The sequence below is a fragment of the Petaurus breviceps genome, unplaced genomic scaffold (genome assembly GCF_028583685.1).
Source record: "Petaurus breviceps papuanus isolate PSGF00001 unplaced genomic scaffold, PetGlider_PUasm1.0 125, whole genome shotgun sequence".
NCBI classification, from domain to species: Eukaryota; Metazoa; Chordata; class Mammalia; order Diprotodontia; family Petauridae; genus Petaurus; species Petaurus breviceps.
In genome coordinates, this window is record NW_027185653.1 from 4,894,128 (window position 1) to 4,908,550 (window position 14,423).

At 37.1% G+C, this 14,423-nt stretch overlaps 2 pseudogenes; both read left to right on the top strand.

Annotated features, from left to right (window-relative positions):
- The first annotated feature begins 7,210 nt into the window (after nucleotides 1-7,210).
- On the top strand, nucleotides 7,211-7,902 carry LOC138163207 (glutathione S-transferase theta-2 pseudogene; annotated as a pseudogene).
- A 1,595-nt stretch (nucleotides 7,903-9,497) lies between these two features.
- On the top strand, nucleotides 9,498-11,628 carry LOC138162837 (selenide, water dikinase 1 pseudogene; annotated as a pseudogene).
- Nucleotides 11,629-14,423: the final 2,795 nt, after the last annotated feature.

Here is a 14,423-nt window from a genome sequence, read left to right on the forward strand (position 1 = left end):
GGAAAAGACTGTTGGTTACTTCACAGTTCCCTTCTTGTATCTACCCTACCTGAGACAGATATTTTCATATAAAAGTCCTACTGTCCAGGGTTTCTTACCATCTCTGTAGATAAGATCCTTTCAACTTCACCGCATAGAGGCTTTTAGTTGGCACCTCTCTGCATCAAAGTTCTAAAAGTTATAGTGGAACTTTGGAAGTAATCAAGACTTAACTTTATGGGCCATATTCAATGCAGTGACATCAATCTAAGTCCCAGTTGAAGAAGGGCTGTGCTTTCTTTACCAGAGCAGTCCCAACACCTCTACTGTGAAAGTCATTCTGCCCCTCTCCCTGCCCAGCTTGAGACTCACTTGGCTACTCAGTCAATGGAATGATTTCCTACCATGTCACCTTTCTTCTCAGAGACAGCTCTCTGCTGTAAGCACTCAGTGCAGTTTGGTCTTCCTCCCATTCTGGTTCATAGTGTGTTGCAGGTGGATTTAATTCCTGAGGTCTCACAATCAATTAAGCTCCTAGCTGTTCTGCCCTCCTCCTTGACTCCAAGTACAAACTCTGAAGCATAATCAGGAGAATTCCTTTGTCATACCTTTAGAAATTCCTTCTTTGTTACCGGTTAACATCCTCCCCTTACTTGGATTCTGCCTACAGCAACTGGCCGGAAGACAATGACTACACACAGTAAAGACAAACCCTGGTGAATCTGGCATTGGGTATGCCATCTGATCATCATCTTCATCATCAAAAAAGTGTTATGTTCCAGGAAAAGCAAGGTGAAAACATTGTCCTAATTTCCTGGTAGAGGAGACAAAATGCAAGCAACTATGTATATATGGATTATATTCAGCGGAAGTGGGAAATAAGTCAAAGAAAAGGCACTAGTAATGGGATGGGGGTGTCAGGGAACCGGGCCTCTTGAGGTCTATAGCAGATGTATAGATCGCCAATATAAATGTTTTCCTTCCTTTCTAAAAGCCCTCCTCCCATAATTCCACTAACACTTCTGGGCTATATGATCAACTGCACGGGCTATATGACTACATCAGAAGCACTAGCCATGGCTAGTTCATCCCTGTCATCATTTCTTAAGGTACAATACAGTTCTATTATATTTCTATGCAATATTTTGTTCATCCATTCTCTAATCAATGGGGACCTTCTTAGTTTCCACACAAATATCACACTAGTGTTGGTATGTTAAGGGAGGACTTTAGTGTCCATCTATATTGGAGGTACAGTTAGGATGTACAGGAATGGTAAGACTAGTTCCTATTTTAGAGAATCTAGATTAGATGGAGTAGGAGGGTAAGATGGGGTAACTTTGTTTTCTTCAGAATCTGAATGTTAAGGTATTTGTGAATGTTTATAACTAACCCTTCTTTTATTTATGTTTGTTTATTTATTTGCTTATTTACTCATTTTGGTTACTGAGAACTCAAAGGAATTCAAATTTAAGACTAGGATGAATCTGGATATGGAAAAATTGTCTCATAACTATGATGAACTTTGGACTTAGCCCCATGTAGGATACTAAATGAGAGAAAATAGATTGTTTCCCTGTCCCTAGTTCAGATATACTGGCAAATGACTTTACCTTAGATAATGATAATGAAAATTGTTACTATTGAGATTATCTTTCCAATGTTAGATTACCTCAAGCAGTTACATATACTATCCTATCTCCACTTCTTTTTTCATTGATTATGCAAGTTAGGAATATTAGAGATATTAAATCAAACCAATGGAATCTTAACTAATTCTTTTTGTTCTTTCCAATGTCATTTTCTGTCCTTTGCAACACTTATTTTTTTTTCCCTTGACCAATGCCTGTTAAATGATCCTGTTTAATTTTATGGCATTGATTTACAGTTGATAATTATTTGGGGTTTAATGGTTTAAAGGTATCTCTTGTTTTACTGTTTGCCATCAAACAGGTCTCTTTCTACAACATGCTTTTGGCTACAATGGAGTTTATTACCCAATAAAAATGTCCTCGGCTTAATAATAAATATGTTCAGGGCCCTGTCCTTTTTATGTTTCTGGTTTTATAAATTTGGGAAGAATATTTATGTTTTTTAAGGTTAAGGGATTGTCATCATAAAATCTGAGGTTCTGTTAAGATACAAATCTGGCACTTGTAATATATGCTTTGTCACAGGGATTCACTGGTGATCCAGGTTCAACTAATAAGCAAAAGTGAAGAAGCCAAGGCAGAGAGCTTTCTGCTTCTTTCTTTCCCTGACAGAAATGAATTACTTTGTCCATATAATATTGTACTCATCCAAATTCCTAATTGACTGCATATGATTTTTTCTATATACTAATGAGTCAGTTGCATTCTAGGGAGTAGAAGGAGAATGACCAAATTTTTTATTAAACATATAAAATGAAAATCTAATTAGGGAAATCACATTTCACATTAATCCCAATGTGAACTCCTCACTACAAGATGAACCCTTCACTTTTCTACCATGTTCAGCCTAACCTCCACGGCTTTAATCAAAGAAGAAATAATATGTGAAACAGGACTAGAGTGAGAATCAGAAAGCTAGCCTGTTAATAATCATATGACCCTTAACAAATCATTTCCCCACTCTGAGCCTCAGTTTCTCCATTTATAAAATGAGGGTGTTAAACTCTATCGGTGGTTGTCCAATTTTTTGCACTGATGGAACCTTTCACTTGAAATGAAACTTGGCCAGAACACAGTAAGCCAAGTATCAAGAAATTATTTTTAATGTTTACCACTCATACTTCCAAACATAAAGCTGATATTTAAATCACAAAATTTTCATATCAATTTGTTCTCATTCTAACTATATTATAAACAACAGTGAGAAATATGTAATTATTTATCAATAACTTTTATAATAGGAATTTATTTTATGTGACCTTATTTAATCAGAAACATTACTATTTTCATTTATTTTTTGCTTTTCTCATGTAAGCCAATATTTGGAGAATGATTTTTGATTCATCAGAATTTTCCTTTAAAAACTGAGAGGTTTTCTTTAAATACATTATCTTTTATTTGGAAAATTCTTTCTAGCTTTAACAGAATTATTGAACTCTTCTTAAATTTAGTATTGAGACACTGTATATTAGAGTTACTAGAAGTAAAATACAATTGAAACCAGCTGTTGACATTTGTGCTTCCTCTGTATTAAGGATTTTGTCCTGAAACTACTATAGGTTCATAGATATTTTGCCGCAGATATATAAGAAACAGTTTTGTTTCTTGTCTCTTCACCTTCCCAGTTTTATTCAATTTTCCTTAAAAATGTGTAAGTAAAATATAAATGGATACCAATTATTAATTGTTAAAATTTTTGGCTACATTTTGTTTGATACAACAGATGTTAGCAACAGGTAATAAGATAAGGTAATTAATTATTAATAGAAATAACTTGTTTCCCTTAATTTTTAGGGTGTGTTATGAAGACGGACTATTGGCTTTTACCGGTTTTGTTGCCTCTCTGTTTTGACATTATTTTCATTGTGGCAGTTATGTGTGTGAATTGTGTTCTTCACTATGGTTATATCACATAGGATCCAATTAGAGGTGTGCTACAGCCAGCTCTAACCAGCTTTCTGAGAGCTAAGTAATTGTTAAATTTCCAGTGTGAGAATTTATATCCCAAAAAATCATCAAATACTACAGATCAGTGCTTCGTTTATTGTTTTGGTGATTATTTAAACTGAGGAAAGTGTTAATCATGCAGATTAAACTTAAAAGTGTGTGTGCATACTTCTTCCAATGCTCTATTAACATTGGTTGAGCACAGCAGGCATACTGAGGATGAGGAAATAAAGTCAGCCCCAGAGTAAAAGTAGGCTAACAACTGGCATTTACATAGTGTTTTAAGTTTTGCAAAGTAGTTTAGCATCAATTTTCTCACTTGAACCTTACAACACTTTCAGATACAATAGTAATTTAAAGACTTAATTCTTGACCTACAATCTAGTTAAGAAGTAAACCCCAATACACAGGAAATAAGTAAGGGTTAATCAGTTAAGGGGTAAATGTATGCCAAATCTAAATGCAATGGCAGCTGAGAAAAGAGAGTTCAGTGCATAGATAGATTTCTCAAGTTTCACCTTCAAGCCGAGGGAAGAGAGGAGAGGAGAACAGAGAAGAAAAGAGGAGAGGAGAGAAGAGGAGGGGAAAGGAGAGCAGAGGAGAGGAATATGTTTCTGAACATTGCTACACTATTTGCTGAAAAAAAAAAAAAGCTGAGGGACCTGGAAAATATCTCTGCAAGCATATCAGGCCATATTCAAGTACCTTCTTTATTACTGGTCCCTATAGTATATTCCTCAGAAATTCCTGAGAAATGGAAACAAAAATCACATTTTATGCATCCCACGCTTGATGCCAGATAGAAGATTCATTTGTGGTATTACCCTCCTTCTTAAGAGTCAAGACAACTTTGAATCAAAGAGATCCAACTTTTTTTAACCACAGTAAACTATCTCTTGAATCTAGTCCATGTCCATCACTTCTGCCCCTTTCTAAAACTCCCTGTTCTGGAAAAAAGATATTTTTTATATCTCCAGTTCCAAAGAACTAGAAAATTACAAAATATAACTAAGCAGACAAGCCTCTAATAAGTCTTAGGGAGTTCTGTCCTTGAACCTTGAACGGGCTGGGTCATTGTTCTTGAATCATGCTCCTTTTGAGCAGAAGATAATTTACTTATATGAATGCATTAATATATCTGGTTCAAAGTTCCAAGTGAGACAAGATATGCATAAGTCATTTATAAGGTTTGGAAATCATGCCTCAATGTATTACTGTCTCCTGGAGTTTCTCCACTTTAACACATATAATTTGGTGTGCACAAGATAAATACCCACATGCCAAAGAGCAGAATTTTCTGGCACTAAATGCATGCACATTCATTTAGACCGGTAATGTTAAAGTGTGTATCTGGTTGTGCTACCCTGTGTGTCATGCCCTAGGCAACTGCCTACCTTGCCTATCCCTGGTCTTGGGTATGAAAATTTAAATCAATTTATATAAATATTTCCCAACAATTCAATTCCAACTTTTCAACTTGTCATTAAATTCAGTTGATTCTTCTTCCTCAAGCACCAATTTTTTTTCCTCTGAATTCTATGACTATAGAATCACAGATTTAGAATGCACATTAGTGGTCTCTAAACTTAAATCTCCCCATTTTATAAAAATAGGAAATTGGTCATCAGATAGTTGCCCAAATTCACACAGATAGCAGGTGACAAAGGCAGGATTTGAAATCAGACGCTCAGATTCTGTCATACTTTATTGTTTCCCCATGTTGGTCTTCTTACAACTATTTACAGAGACAGGAATTTTATGATTTGACAAAGATGTCATTCTGGGTCATTTTAAGCAAAACACTCTTTCTTCACTCAGTGTGCTCACAGATTTTCTATTTTGATCATTACCCTATTCCTCTAAAATTTAAGTTACTTCTTCTAAGATGACTTATTCCGAATTTCAGAGAATGAAGTAATTTATGTGGATCCTCTTCTATATTGCCTTGAATTCATAATTGTTCATTTCAGTCAAATTTCAACACCTGTAATCAATAGGCAAACCAGGGAAAAAGACTTCTGTGGAACCCCAAACTATTACATCCTACAGATACTTGTTCTCTCAGAGTATTGAAAGAGGCTGGTAAGCGGGGTAGGGAATAAATGACTCAGAAGGCTGAAGTTATAAAGAAATCCTTAAGCTGTTGATGATAGGAAGCATGCCAGTGGACATCCAATCATTTAGTAGATGTGGTGATTTTTTTTTAGTTTGAACTCTAAGAATCCCAGTCTTTCCATTTTTTATCCTCTGTCTCAGTAAGCCAGATTTAGAACACAAAAATCAATTTTAAATGCAGTTTATCTCATCAAAGCTATAGAAGGAGCCATTGCTCCGCCCCTTACCAATGAAGAGAATTTTTTAAAAACCCACCAAGTATTTGGATACAATTGTTTCTCTCATCTGGCCTCATTGAATTAACTCTTATTAATAGATAAATGATCTGATTTGATCACTCAAATTCTTTTCCCTTTGCTGTAAATTAGGGATTAGGTGATGATAGATTAGAGATAAATGTTCTCCCCATTAACTTGAATTAACTTTGCTTTTGACAAAAATGTGACCCATTGATCACAAGAAACTAGGGTTCTTGCCTCTTATTCAAATACTTCTTGCTAACACTATAATGTAATTAGTCTAAAAGTTTTGGTTTTTTTTTTCATGATGTAACAGTCCTTCATTCTGAAGAGGAAGAGATCAAGAAAGAACTCTGTGGCTTTTTTTAAATCTTTTCGTTTGAGGGGGTGTTCTCAGAAGTAATAATTCCATGACTAATTTCTACAAGAGACTTTTCCTAATTTAATTGTCTAACCTTGCCTCTTTCCACTGAAATCTGCTACTAGATTAGAGATTAACTTCTCTTTCCTTATCACTAAATTCCCAATTGGTCTCAATTCCTCAAGCACCTCTTACTTCTAATCTGGACTTCACATAGTGGAGAAATTGGTATTTCTAAAGTACAGGTCTGACTCCCTTATTGTCCTACTTTCATGAATTACTATTGCTTATAGAATCAAATATAAATTCTTGCTTGGTGTTTGAAACCCTTCACAATCTATTTCAAGCCTACCTTTCTAGAGTTATTACATGTCAATCCCCTTTTATGTATATGTCACATTGTATCACCCATCTCCAAGCATTTTTACAGTCTCCCCTCTTTCCTACAACATATAATCCCCTCATTTCTTCCTCTTAAAAGCCCTAACTTCCTTCAAGTGCCTATTTCATCTCTCTTCACTCTCCCCAAAAAGATCCCTCCACTCACTAGCAGAAATTACATTTGCTTTGTAGATTTAATTTGTGTTTACTGATTTCCATACATGCTGTTCTCTCAAAACAATTTTCTTGAGGGTAGAAACTGCCTTGTTTCCACTTTTGTATTCCTACCACTTAGTACAGTGCTAGGGGCCTGGCAGATAACTGGTTCTTAATGAATACTAAATGAATGCATGAATTTTCCTAAAACATTACCTTCATCATCATCATTAACTATTAGAGTTCCATTATTTCCAAACTGCTTTCACCTAATCTCCTTTGATCTTTACAAGACCATGATATAAATAGGATATTAAATATAAACCAGGACCTCTGCCTCCTAGATCCAGACAGATAGGATCCTCACACTCTCCCCAACCATGGCCTTGGAGCTTTACCTGGGCTAAATCTCCCAACCCTGCCGTGCAGTCTACCTCTTTGCCAAGGTTAATTGCATCCCCTTTGAGGTGCAGAGCATGGAGCTGTTTCAGGGGCAGCACATGACTGATGATTTTGCCAAAGTGAACAGCCTGAAGAGATTGCCAGCCATGTAAGATAGAGATTTCACCTTGGTGCACAGTTTGGCCATCCTACACTACCTGACTCAGCTCAGTGATGTCCTCCAGACCTGCAGGCCAGGGAATGGGTTGAAGAATACCTGTCTTGGCTCTGCCCTCTCATTGATGTCTACATCCCCGAGGAGAAAGTGTACAGGAACATAGACTCCATGGGGAAACTCCTACAACATGTGAAGCAGAAGTTCCTGCAGGACAAGTCCTTCCTCACTGGAGACCAGATCTCCTTTGCCAGTCTGATGGTACTGAAGGAACTGATGCAGACCTTCTATGTTGGTTTTGATGTGTTCGAGGGGCGGCCCAAGCTGACAACTTGGCCTGGGCGGGTGGAAGCCACCTTGGGGGAGAAGCTATGCTAATTGACCCGGGAAGCCATCCAAAAACTCCGTGTAGAGCCCCAGTCCTTGAAGGACATCCTCTTGGCCATGCAGTAGATGATGAAGTGATGTCTTTCAAAGATCCCCTAATATAAGATCCTGGACCCTGGTCCTAGGACACTAGACTCTGACAAATAAACTCTCTTCAGTGATCCATTCCAGTTCCCAACTATATACCCATGTGTTCCACCCCTTCCTTATGGCTTAGCTGCCCTTTATGCTGTCTCCTCCCCACCCCACCCCCCAGTAGAATGTAAGCTCTTTAATGGCTGGGATGCTTTTGTTTGCTTGATTTTGTACTCCAAGCATTTGGCGTAGTGCCTGATGTAAAGTAAGAAATGAGTAAACGCTTTTTCATTCAAATGTGTATATATAATATATACATATATATATATATATATATATATATATATATATATATATATATAAACCAGGAACTTTGTCTTTACTTTCATTTCATAGGAGGATAGTTTTACAGCTAAAAGGAACCTTAGAGATCTTCTAGTTTAAATATCTTCCTTCTCCCTTTATTTTACCTATGGATAAACTGAGGCCATTCCCCAAATGCTAGAGAAGAAGTGGCAGAGCTGGGATGTGAAACTAGATTCTCTACCTCCAAGTCTATCACTTTTCCTAATACACAATACTGAATCATCCTTCAAAACTTAACACAGTGAATTGTGCTTAGAAGGGGATTAATGTATGTTTATTAAATAAATGAATGGATGGATGGAGGGATGGATGGATGGATGGATGGATCTCCATTTTATAAATGAGTAAAATAAGACTAAGTGAGGCGATGTCACTATCCTAAGTAAAGGCCAGGAAATGGCAAAGGTCAGAACAAGGACCCAGATATTCTGAATACTTGTCTATGTACTTTTGACTAAACAAAATTAATGACTGCTACATTAGCAATTTCTTTTATGCATCTGACCCTCAAATTTATAGCTCCATCCCTGAACTCTTTGTTAAATTCCAGACTCACATCTTCAGCTGCCTACTGGAACTTACATTTATAAATCCCATCCAGCACCTTAAACTCAAAACATCCAAATTTATGTTTCTTTCTCATTCTAGTCCAAAGTATAGCACCCATTCCTATTTAAAAAAACACTATAGAGCATAGGAATCAATGGAGTTTTCCTTAAAATGATAAGTAGTATCTATCTAAAACCATCAGCAAGCATTACATGCAATGGCCACAAGCAAGAAGCTTTCCCAATAAGATCAGGGGTGAAATAAGGATGCACATTATTACCACTGTTACTCAGTATTGTATGAGAAAATGTTAACTTTTCAGGAGAAGAAAAAAAATTGAAGGAATTAGAATAGGCAATGAGAAAACAAAGCTATCACTCTTTGCAGATAATATAATGGTATACTTGGAGAATCCTAGAGAATCAACTAAAACCACATGAAATAATTAAAAACTTTAGCAAAGTTACAAGATATAAAATAAACTCATACATCATTTTCATTTCTGTATATTACTAACAAAGCCCAGCAACAAGAGTTAGAAATTTCATTTAAAGTTAACTTCGAACAATATAAAATATTTGGGAGTCTGCCTGCCAAAGCAAACCCAGGAACTATATGAACACAATTATAAAACACTTTTCACACAAATAAAGTCAGACCTAAATAACTGGAAAAATATCAGTTGCTCATGGGTAGGTTGAACTAATATAATCAAAATGACAATTCTAGGGGAGTCCCGTTTTCAGGAGGAGGAGGAGGGCGAAAAGCGAACCGGTGGACCAGGCAAGAAACCAACAGACTAGAGGAGGGGGGAAAGACTAAACTGTGAGTGAGTGTGCCTAAGAGCCATGTCTGTTCAGGAATCCTTTAACCCAGAAAGTTACGAATTGGACAAGAGTTTCCGGCTAACCCGATTCACTGAACTGAAGGGCAGAGGCTGCAAGGTACCACAAGATGTCCTACAGAAGTCGCTGGAATCCTTACAAGAGAACCACTTCCAGGAAGATGAACAGTTTTGGGGAGCAGTTATGCCAAGGCTAGGCATTGGAATGGACACTTGTGTTATTCCTTTGAGACATGGTGGTCTTTCCTTGGTTCAGACCACAGATTACATTTATCCTATTGTGGATGATCCTTACATGATGGGCCAGATAGCCTGCACCAATGTTCTAAGTGACCTTTATGCCATGGGTGTCACAGAATGTGACAACATGTCGATGCTCCTTGGAATTAGTAATAAAATGACAGACAGGGAAAGGGACAAAGTGATGCCTCTAATCATACAGGGTTTTAAAGATGCTGCAGAAGAAACAGGAACATCTGTAACTGGTGGCCAAACAGTGTTGAATCCCTGCATCGTTTTACGTGGAGTGGCTACAACAGTCTGTCAGCCCAATGAGTTTATTATGCCTGATAATGCAGTGCCAGGAGACGTGCTTGTGTTGACGAAGTCCCTGGGAACACAAGTAGCTGTAGCTGTGCACCAGTGCCTGGACATTCCAGAAAAGTGGAATAAAATTAAGCTTGTGGTCACCCAGGAAGATGTGGAGTTGGCATATCCAGAAGCAATGATGAATATGGCAAGGCTCAGCCGAGCAGCTGCTGGACTTATGCACACTTTTAATGCACATGCAGCCACGGACATCACAGGGTTTGGGATCTTGGGCCACGCACAGAACCTTGCTAAGCAACAGAGGAATGAAGTGTCCTTTGTCATCCACAACCTGCCAGTGTTGGCCAAGATGGCTGCTGTTAGTAAGGCCTGTGGAAACATGTTTGGCCTTATGCATGGAACCTGCCCAGAGACATCAGGAGGCCTTCTGATCTGTTTACCACGTGAGCAAGCAGCTCAATTCTGTGCAGAGATTAAGTCCCCAAAATATGGGGAAGGTCATCAAGCATGGATTATTGGGATTGTAGAGAAAGGCAACCGTACAGCCAGAATTATAGACAAACCCTGGATCATCGAAGTAGCACCACAAGTGGCCACCCAAAATGTGAATCCCACACCTGGTGCCACCTCTTAATCTAGACAAAAATAGCTATTTGGTTTTGTTTTTAAATAGATCTATTCCTTTATCATCATTACAATTAAAGACTGTAAAAAAAAAAATCTCATTGTGTCTACGCATCTGGTGACCATAGGTCAATTTGTGAGTGGATGCAACTAATAAAATAAAATCCATTGCCTTTTTTTCCTGTTACATTAACTGAAGATGCACCTAATCTTGAGGCAGCTTCTGAGTTGAGAATTATATTGTTATCCAATACTGTTGATTCATTTTGAATCTTTAGACACTTATCTCTCGCCGCATAGGCTCTTTTTAAAGGTGCTTTCACGTAGCACAGACATTACCAGTAGTAGTGTCCTTTAGCAGTTTGTGTCTTCATTACATGTATATTTATCATTATAAGTCTAATAATTTTTTGGTGTCTTGAATGGTATTCTGGAAAGGCAGAATGGGTAGGTGACAACAGTGGGTATACCCAGTAGTAGTAAGAGAGTTGCATGATTACTTTCAGTTTTTTATTTGTAAAGTCTAGTCTTATGATCCAAGAGCATCTCTCCAACCCCGGATTTAGTAGTGCACTCGGTTAAATAAGGCAAGTGCTTAACTCTGCATGGAAAGCACTTTGAAGTTGAAGGAGAAATTTTCATTTCATATTTGTAGACCTTATAATATTTACTGTAATATCAATAATTGTTTTCTTTATTAAAAGGGGGGGGGAATTGCTAACTTTTTGCAATATAATTGGATGTGCTATAGTTTAGCAAGAAATTGCCGACCAAAAGGGGATTAATGTATAATATTCATTTACAATTCAGTATATAATTAACTACACAAACAATTTTTAAATATAATCAATAATAAAAAGACTGTTCTGTGGGAAAAAAATGACAATTCTACCTAAATTAATTTACCTATTCAGTGCCATGTCAATCAAACTACTAAAAATTATTTTATAGAGCAAGAAAAAATAATAACAAAATTTATCTGGAAGAACAAAAGGTCAAGCACATCAAAGGTAATTCATGAAAAGAAATGCAAGGGAAGGTAATCTAGTCATACTACATAACTATATTATACTAAATAACTATTATAGATAACTAGTCATACTAAAAACTACATTATAAAGCAGCAATCATCAAAACTATTTGGTACCAGCTAAGAAATAGAGTGGTGAATCAGTGGAATAGATTAGTTACACAAGACACAATACTCAATGGCTATAGTAATCTACTGTTTGATAAATGCAAAGACTCTAACTGCTGGGATAAGAACTCACTATTTGACAAAAACTGCTGGGAAAACTAGAAAAAAGTATGGCAAAAACTAGGCATAGGCCAACATCTCACACCATATACCGAGATAAGGCCAAAATGGGTATATGATTTAGACATAAAAGGTGATGCCCTAAGCAAATTAGGAGAGAGCAAAGAATAGTTTACCTGTCAAATCTATGGAGAAGAGAAGAATTTGTAACCAACCAAGAAATAGGAAACATTATGAAATGCAAAATGGATAATTTCAATTACATAAAATTTAAAAGGCTTTGCACAAAGCCAATGCAGCCAAGCTTAAGAGGGAAGCAGAGAGCTGGGGAATATGTTTTTTATAGCTGGTAACTCTGATAAAGGCCTCTTTTCTAAAATATATAGAGAACTGAGTCAAAATTAAAAGTATACAGTCATTCCCCAATAGAGAAAGGGTCAAAGAATACAAACAGGCAGTTTTCAGATGAAAAAAATTAAAGCTGTCTATAGTCATATGAAAAAATGTTGTAAATCACTACTGATTAGAGAAATTAAAATTAAAACAACCCTGAGGTGGCACTTATCACATTGGCTAAAATGACACAAAAGAAAAATGATAAATACTGGAGAAGATGCAGGAAAATTGGAACACTGGTAGAGTTTTGTACTGATCAACCATTCTAGAGAACAATTTGTAACTATGCCTAAAGGGCAATAAAACTTTGCATCCCTTTGATCCAGCAAAACCTCTAGTAGGTCTGTATCTCAAAGAGATCTTTTAAAAAGGAAAAAGGACCCACATGTACAAAAATATTTATAGCAACTCTTTTTGTGGTAGCAAAAAATTGGAAATCAAGGGGATGCCCATCAATTGGGGAATGGCTGAACAAGCTGTGGTGTATGAATGTAATGGAATACTATTGTGCTATAAGAAATGAGGAGCAGATAGACTTCATAATAACCTGGAGAGACTCACATAAACTGATGTTGAGTGATGTAGCAGCAAGCACCCCAGCGTCCCCAGGGTGGCTGCCAGCACAGGTTCTTGGATCTTCTTTGATAAAGGAAAGCAACTCAAAATGGGTTAACAAGCTTACTTTAATCAGTCAGATATGTATCATTCACCTAGTTCAGGGGAAAAAGGTCAGCACCCCGAACTTCAAAGTATACAGGCAGAATTATCAAGAGAGAAACAGATCAAGTAGACAGCTTTCCAAACTGTCCAACCATTACATCCATACCAAATCAACATCTGGGTTTCAACATCTGGGTTTTTCAAAGCCGGGGGGCTCTGGACAACAGCTTCCCAGAATCCAGATCAAATCACAGAACACTTCTCAAAGTGAGCCCCAAAAACAAAGCTACACATCAGGGCTTATATAGCCTTCTCCTGGATCAGTGAATGTAACAACCTTTTGGACCCACTGGCCAATCAAAAAGTATCTACTGAAAAACAAGCCTCCCACCCCAGGCTCCAGGTGCACTTTAGCCTAGGGGCAGGGAAGATCTTCAAATTTGCATTTCCATTACAAGTGAGAAGAGCAGAAGTAAGAGAAATTTGCATGTAGCCTAGGGGCAGGGAAGATCTTTAAATTTGCATTTCCATTACAAGTGATAAGAGCAGAAGTAAGAGAAATTTGCACGTAATTACAGACACAATATATGTGTGGTGACTAACTTTGATAGACTGGGTTCCTTTCAGCAATGCAAAGTTATAAGACAACTCCAGAAGACTCATGATGGAAAGACATACCCACATTCAGAGAAAAAGCTACAGAGTCTGAATGCAGACTCAAGCAAAGGACTTGCTCCATCTCTTTTTGTTTTGTTTCTTATTTCTCATTGTTCATTCCATTGGTTATAATCCTTCTTTACAACCTGACTAATGTTTAATGTGAAGGTATTTGTAGATCCAATATTGATTGCATGCTGCATGGAGGGCAGTAGGGGGGAGGAGAAGAGGGGGAGAAATTTAGAAACTCAAGGGAATGTGGAACTGAGTTGTAAACTAAAAGTAAACAACTAAAATTTTTTAAAGAATTGGAAACTGAGAGAAAGCCCATCAACTGGGGGAATGGGTGAACAAGTTTTGGTGCATGAATGTACCATAGAATAGACTAGAATAGAATAGAATAGAATAGAATAGAATAGTATTGTTCTATAAGAAATGGTGAGCAGGTAGAATTCAGTAAAACCTGGAAAGATTTAAATGAACTCATGTAAAGTGAAGAGAATGGGAGCAGGAGATCATTGTACACAATAAAAGCAACTGTGATGATCAACTTTGATAGAATGAGCTCTTCTCAAGCAATACAATGATCTAATACAACTCCAAAAGACTCATGATGAAAAATATTATCCGCATTAAGAGAAAGAACTATGGAGTCTGAATACAGATAGAAGC